We start from the raw sequence: 7,782 nt of genomic DNA on the forward strand, positions 1-7,782 counted from the left end.
CCACGAACGCAGAAGAAGAAGAAGAAGAAGGACATTCTGTTTAGTCAGCAAAAGATCAGAGTAAACATGATAGTAGCTGCCCAACACCCCGACACTCCTGTCATACCCACAATATAAAGTTAATATTCACAAGGGAAATATCAAAGTGAATTCACTTGGCAAGATATGCACAGAAAATCTATAGCACAGACCAAAAAATATTTTGTTGCATATTTATTCTTTCCTTCACACGAGGCTAGCCCAGACTGACCCCGGGGTAAAAACCAGCAAGGGGGAGGGGGGGTAGACTGAGGTGTTACACCGGATTGCACAAAACCTGCTGTCAATGTCTTTTTACCTGTAGAATACACACACACACACACACACACACACATATACACCGAGTAAGGTATCAAATGAACTGCAAATACATCATAAGAACACCACCGTATTAAACCTTTTTTTCCCTTTCCGTATAAGCTAGTGCGTCCATATTAACATTGTAGTCTGTCTTAGAATATAAAAGCCATGTACTCAGTGTCCAACGGTGTGTCACACATACAAAATGACGAATGAAAATTTCATACAGCTCTTCCCCCTATGCAGTCCATAAGGACTGTGACACTATTGAAAGGACAATTGAATTATTCACGGAACAGTTGCAACTTATATTCGTCAAACATGGTTATTTCAGATGATCGCGCCGAAAATCAAAATGTACACCTTTTGCATTCGTGGGCTGCCATACTCTAAGCTCAGTTGAACACCAGCCAAACAGTTCGACTTGGAGACGGCTAGGGAGACAGATTAGAGCTTTCTTTGACATTGACAAGGGCACACAAAGAGAGAGAGAGAGAGAGAGAGAGGTGGGGTGGTGGTGGGGCTCCATGTTTGCAAACAGGCCTGCAAGGTTCCTTTAATTTCAGGTGGTCAGGTGGTGTGTGCGGGAAAGGGGGGGGGGAGGGGATTCGTGTGCGTGCGCATGTGTATGTGTATGTATATATATATATATATATATATATATATGCATATATATACATGTGTGTGTGTGTGTGTGTGTGTGTGTGCGCGCACACACACACATGCGTGCGTGCATACGTGTTTACTTGCTCGCTTGCTGTTTGCATTAAGTACACATTGATTCTAGTTGCCATTTTACTTCATGCAGACTTATTTTTGGGGGAGAAAGCTATTTGTCAGTTTAGACTTTTGAGGTATTGTGAACGATGAAGATAGCAAAATGCATTTGGACATTAATTTGTTTGTTAAAACTGCTTTGTACGACTGTAGCGAAGTGCGGTAAGTTTGAACGCGTGTTGGATAAAGGTATTGGAAGGTGCATGGGTAGTTAGAAAAAGCCGGGGGTAATTAAGTACAGGTACACGTTGGCAAGATTTTAGATAGTGGTAGGTAACTTAAGTGTAGGTAGGTATGAAGGTGGATTTGGAAGGTATACAGTATAGGTAGGTGTAGATTCATAGATACGTAGGCCGGGTATAGCTTGCCGTAGATTGGTAAGTATATATGTAAATATGAGTTGTAGGTATGTCTGTATAGGTAGTTGGTGCTGTTCCGCGCTGAACCCCGGCTCGGCTGTGTCCATGCAGAGAGCTTTGTCTGGCACTTGATTGGCACCAACAGCTGGTTTTTAGCCTGTGGGCAATATACAGCCACCAGTCACGCATGGTCGAGCTGCCGGCTTACCTAGTAGCTCCTTATATTGGAGCTCCTCACGTGTGTGTCTACACTTTGTGTGTGTGTGTGTGTGTGCGTGCGTGCGTGCGTGTGTGTGTGTGCGTGAGTGTGTGTGTGTGTGTGTGTGTGTGTGTGTGTGTGTGTGTGTGTGTGTGTGCGTGTGAGTAGAGGTTATTTGATAAAACCATTATAATATTTAATACAATTTTGCATAGAAACAAGAAACAAACAAAATATTAAGATAATAGTAACGATGATAACTACTACTACTAGTAGTAGTAACAGAAGAAGAAAAAGAAGACCATTTGCGACTGCTCAAATGAAAAAAACAAACAAACCAAAAAACAAACAAAAAAAAACACGTTTTAACCTTAAACAGTAAAGCAGCATTTTCTTTTCAAACATTAAAAGAATGCAAGAAGATCACGAATTTGATACAGGACAACACGAAAGTCCTAAACAATAGGCTTCTATTGAAACCAAACGGCTTCTATTTAAACAAGATAAGAAGATCTGTGTGATTTGTATTTGTATTTGTATTTGTATTCCTTTTTATCACAACAGATTTCTCTGTGTGAAATTCGGGCTGCTCTCCCCAGGGAGAGCGCGTCGCTATGCTACAGCGCCACCCATTTTTTTGTATTTTTTCCTGCGTGCAGTTTTATTTGTTTTTCCTGTCGAAGTGGATTTTTCTACAGAATTTTGCCAGGAACAACCCTTTTGTTGCCGTGGGTTCTTTTACGTGCGCTAAATGCATGCTAGCACACGGGACCTCGGTTTATCGTCTCATCCGAATGACTAGCGTCCAGACCACCACTCAAGGTCTAGTGGAGGGGGAGAAAATATCGGCGGCTGAGCCGTGATTCGAACCAGCGCCCTCAGATTCTCTCGCTTCCTAGGTGGACGCGTTACCTCTAGGCCATCACTCCACTGATATGGATGATACACGGTGTTCATAAACAGTTGTTTCCCCGTTGACATTTTGTTGTCGGAAACTATTAGTATTACTGACCTTTGAGCGCCAGGAAACAGTTTACACCACTTCAGTTAAAGTAGATCATGTCTGAACGTAATAAAATGGTGTTTAGAAAGGGGGGTATTTAGGGGCTAGAGTGTCGAAATGGAGCTGGTCTGTCTGTTGTTGATATATACAAATATTGAGGAATTTATTTCTCAGCACGTTTAAAGGTTTTTTTTTATGTGGCTTGTAAAGATCTTACAAGCAGAGCAAATCATGCTGTATTATGTATTTATATATATATATATATATATATATATATATAAACTGCCAAGTTTAGGAAACCAGTCTTTTCAAGTATTCATTAAACCTTTTGATTATCAGGTTTAGCCAATAATAGATCAATATGGTGCTGAAGTGTGGGAACTTGACAAGGCTGCAATGCATCGTGGAAAAGTGCGTTATTGGCCCTTAAGAAGTTTCAGGAGTATTCATACAAACGCCAAATGACTTCTTCTTCTTCTTCTGCGTTCGTGGGCTGCAACTCCCACGTTCACTCGTATATACGCGAGTAGGCTTTTACGTGTATGACCGTTTTTAACCCGCCATGTAGGCAGCCATACTCCGTTTTCGGGGGTGTGCATGCTGGGTATGTTCTTGTTTCCATAACCCACCGAACGCTGACATGGATTACAGGATCTTTAACGTGCCTATTTGATCTTCTGCTTGCGTATACACACGAAGGGGGTTCAGGCACTGGCAGGTCTGCACATATGTTGATCTGGGAGATCGTAAAAATCTCCACCCTTTACCCACCAGGCGCCGTCACCATGATTCGAACCCGGGACTCTCAGATTGACAGAATGGAACTCTCATGTTTAAGACAGTAATAAAGTTTGTGGACAATCTAATTCGTTGCACTGTATTTCAAAGTATATGTCAATGAAAATGGATAACATTTACAAAAAGTGTTATGACAAGAGAGAGAGAGAGAGAGAGAGAGAGAGAGAGAGCCAGCAATCATATATAAAGGCGCACCGTCGCAGACGCCTCCCCTCCCACCATCACACCCCCTCCATTGCAAATAACGTTTTGATCACCCATGTCTCTCTCTCTCAGGCTCTCTCTCTGTGTGTGTGTGTGTGTGTGTGTGTGTGTGTGTGTGTGTGTGTGTGTGTGTGTGTAAATCTGAACACACAATTAAACTTTTCAAACAAGCAAATCCGTGTACAAGGCCAAAGTACGTCAGTGCTGGCATTCAACAACTGAGATCAGGACTATTTAATTCTACGTGTAGACAATCAAGTTGCTTGCTCGGTAGAAAACTGAATGCTGTATTGGCGGCTACCGTACACGTGCATAAATTATGCTTCCAAGGTACCACTGGGCGTTCCCTGCTGGGAATGGAATCAAGTCGGTTGCGGGCATGTAATCCAGTAAAAGAAGCATTAAGTGATTAACCGTTTGTGCACATGTGGCCCACCGTGGCACTGCGGTCATGACACGTACTATTTACTGAGTGCGAAGAGAGTGTGTACTGATTGAGTTCGGTGCAGGTCGGCTCCTCAGTGACAGACAGACTTACCGGTATATGTGGGCCTACTTAATGTGTTACACACACACATACACACACACTGGCACACACACAACTAATAAATATAACACACACACATACACACACACACACATATATTATCATGATCATCATGGGCATTTACGCCTTATCTTGAAAATAAGCCCTAGGCGTTTATAAATAGAACAAGTACCTAATTAATATCAAAAAGTAAAAAAAATGAACACAAGATAGCATATAAAATATTACGATTGACACACACACGCGCTCGTTCTGTACTTGAAAACTCTCCGGTTCAGTTTAACAGATACCTCTTCAATTTATACACCACCAATATACCTCACAACCAGTACCTGAAAAGTATTCAAAATGTCTTTAATGAAATTGGATTAAGTAGTTTCTGGTAAAACCAGCACAGTTTCCGTTTCAGGTTCGACTGAATCCCGCTTTCCCCCTTCCTCCCAAGTTCAGTGACTGGAAAATCAAACTGAGCGTCTAGTCTTTCGGATGAGACGATAAACTGAGCTCCAGTGTGCAGCATGCACTTGGCGCACTGAAAAAGAACCCATGGCAACGAGAGTGTTGTCCTGATATAAAAAGAAATCCACTCTGATAAGTACACAGATAATATACAAGCATGCACTCAAGGCCTGACAAGCGCGTTGGGCTATGCTGATGTCAGGCATCTGCCCAGCAGATGTGGTGTAGCGTATATGGATTTGTCCGAACGCAGTGACGCCTCCTTGAGAAACTGAAACTGAAGCTAAACCAGCACAGTCTTGAAGTACGTCAGTCCCACTTGGTTCCAATTTCAGTTTCAGTTTCAGTTTCAGTAGCTCAAGGAGGCGTCACTGCGTTCGGACAAATCCATATACGCTACACCAGATCTGCCAAGCAGATGCCTGACCAGCAGCGTAACCCAACGCGCTTAGTCAGGCCTTGAGAAAAAAAAGGTGAATAAATAGCAGATAAGCGTACTTAAATAAGTAAATAAATAAATAAATAAAAATTATAATATATAAAAAGGGGTAGTACTAGTAGTAGTAATAATAATAGTAACAATAAATAAATAAATAAATAAATAAATAAGACAACAATGATGATAAATAAGCAAATAAATGTCCAAGAGAAGGTCAAGTGTTGCTTAAAAGATAAGTTTTTTGCAAGATTGGTACAGCCATACAGACAACGATGCTATGTATATCGATCATGGATGTTTGAGCCAAACGTTCGTCAAGCTGCCCATCAGTTTTAAAGTGTTACCAAACAACTGTATAATCCATAAGTTAGAACAACCAATAATACTTTTTCCCTGATAATAGAATGCGTGTCGACGATTTACCCAGAAATGAAAGAGTCTGATAACTGCTCCACAAATGACATTGCCGGTGAGCTTCTCTATTTGTTAGTTTCCTTTTTTTTCTTTTTTTCTTTTTTTGACAGCGTCAGACAAAAAAATGTTTATCAAGATATTTTAGAACCCATCCAAACTGGCTCCATTAAATTCCACCAGTTACTGTTTTCCGAAGAAAAGAAAACAATATTGTTAAAATTTAAATCATTTATTTCTTAATTTTGTAGTTCTTTTCGATAGAATTGATTTTGTTTGTTTAAATGGACAAGAATTTTGTCAATAGCAAAAAAAAACCCCACAAACTTATTAATGTGTATATGCGTGTTTGCGCGATTTGTTGTCGTTGATTCTTTTTGTTAGTTAAAAAAATAAAAATAAAAATAAAACTATAAAAAAAAAAAAATCCCCAAACTTCACCCTTTCTTTAAAAAAAAAAAAAAAAAAAATGTGTAAGCTGTATGAATCATAGGTTTTGGCAGGTTGCCGGATTGATTGATTGATTAATGTGAGGGCTTATGGCACAGGATGCACATACTTCATGAGTGTTTGTTCTGTCTTCCCTTTCTCTGTGTATTTGTTCCTGTCTGTTTACATATTCCTTTGTCTGTCTCTGTGTCTCACTCTGTCTGTCAATGTGTTACAAAAGCTACAAACAGCTCAGTGTTGTGTTGTTCGTTTAGTACTGAGTAAATATCCTTCTGTCTCCCACTCTCAGCTGCGCACTGTGAATGTAAAATAAGTATTTCTTTAACATTTCAACACCCCCCCCCCCTCTCTCTCTCACACACACACACACTGGCACGCACACACACACACACACACACACACACCGAGTCAGTGTCGGTTTTGTGCAAGCTCGCCGGACAGATAAAGGCAGGCTGATAGAGATATTCTCACATAGGATGGAAGGGCAAAAGAATGGGGTGAAAATTATCACAGCACACATGCCCGGCACACTGAAACACACAACATATCACTGCACACATGCCCGGCACACCGACACACAACATATCACTGGACACATGCCCGGCACACCGACACACAACATATCACTGGACACATGCCCGGCACACCGACACAACCAACATATCACTGGACACATGCCCGGCACACTGACACAACCAACATATCACTGCACACATGCCCGGCACACTGACACACAAAACATACCACTGCACACATGCCCGACACACACAACATATCACTGCACACATACCCGGCACACTGACACACACAACATATCACTGCACACATGCCTGGCACACTGAACACAACATATCACTGCACACATGCCCGGCACACTGACACACACAACATATCACTGCACACATGCCCGGCACACCGACACACACAACATATCACTGCACACATGCCTGGCACACTGAAACACAACATATCACTGCACACATGCCCGGCACACTGACACACACAACATATCACTGCACACATGCCCGGCCGGCACACTGCCACACACAACATATCACTGCACACATGCCCGGCACACTGACACACAACATATCACTGCACACATGCCCGGCCGGCACACTGCCACACACAACATATCACTGCACACATGCCCGGCACACCGACACACAACACGCCGCAAAGCGGAACGCTTGCTTGACGCGGCTGCGGGAGAGAGCAGCTCAACATGGCGCACAGAATGTTTTGCCACGGCCAAACACAGAAACAAAAAAATTAACTAGCCCGTAGTGTTTGCCACCGTGGTCCATAAGAGTAGGTGAAACTGCAACTGCAACTAATAAACCACTTGACGTTCGGGTCGGCTGTGTACTTGGAAAACTCACGTTGAAAAGTGTGGAAGACAGACAAACGATGTCTTTGTCCATTGTCAGCTGACGTGTTTGTGTCAGCGGGCCGATACGAAAACCGGCATAAGGCATGCTTGACACTTTCCCCAAAGGACTGTGTGTGTGTGTGCGTCAAAGTGTCAGTGATTGTGTGTGTGTGTGTGTGTGTGTGTGCTTGCGTGTATGCGTTCGTGAGAGAGAGAGAGAGAGAGAGAGAGAGAGAGAACCACTCCCCACTTTCAGCATCAGTCCATGGCCCTCGTTTCTTTCACGAAGGCCATGATCAGTTCCTCCCCCCTCCCCCTTCTTCAGTTCGTTCACCTCTGTGCTGGCCCCCCCATCCCGCACCCTCTCCGCACCATGGAGTGTAGTTATTTCCCTTTACTCTGTGTGTGTGTGTGTGTGTGTGTGC

The sequence above is a fragment of the Babylonia areolata genome, chromosome 6 (genome assembly GCF_041734735.1).
Source record: "Babylonia areolata isolate BAREFJ2019XMU chromosome 6, ASM4173473v1, whole genome shotgun sequence".
NCBI classification, from domain to species: Eukaryota; Metazoa; Mollusca; class Gastropoda; order Neogastropoda; family Buccinidae; genus Babylonia; species Babylonia areolata.